Source organism: Etheostoma spectabile, chromosome 10, assembly GCF_008692095.1.
Source record: "Etheostoma spectabile isolate EspeVRDwgs_2016 chromosome 10, UIUC_Espe_1.0, whole genome shotgun sequence".
Lineage (NCBI taxonomy): Eukaryota > Metazoa > Chordata > Actinopteri > Perciformes > Percidae > Etheostoma > Etheostoma spectabile.
The window spans coordinates 13,690,123-13,690,370 of NC_045742.1; the positions used below are offsets into that span (position 1 = coordinate 13,690,123).

At 42.3% G+C, this 248-nt stretch overlaps 1 protein-coding gene across 9 annotated transcripts in view; it reads left to right on the forward strand.

Moving 5' to 3' along the window:
- Window positions 1-248, forward strand: part of dlg3 (discs, large homolog 3 (Drosophila)) — an 85,519-nt gene that overhangs the window by 56,666 nt on the left and 28,605 nt on the right. The window lies entirely within an intron of this gene.

Below are 248 nucleotides of genomic sequence, written 5' to 3' on the forward strand. Positions count from 1 at the left end.
AATAGGAATGTTGTCCCATTCTTGTCTAATACAGGCTTCTAGTTGCTCAACTGTCTTAGGTCTTCTTTGTGGCATCTTCCTCTTTATGATGCACCAAATGTTTTCTATGGGTGAAAGATCTGGACTGCAGGCTGGCCATTTCAGTACCCAAATCCCTTTTCTACTCAGCCATGATGTTGTAATTGATGCAGTATGTGGTCTAACGTCGTCTGGATGGGAGCATATGCTGTTCTAGAACTTGGATATAC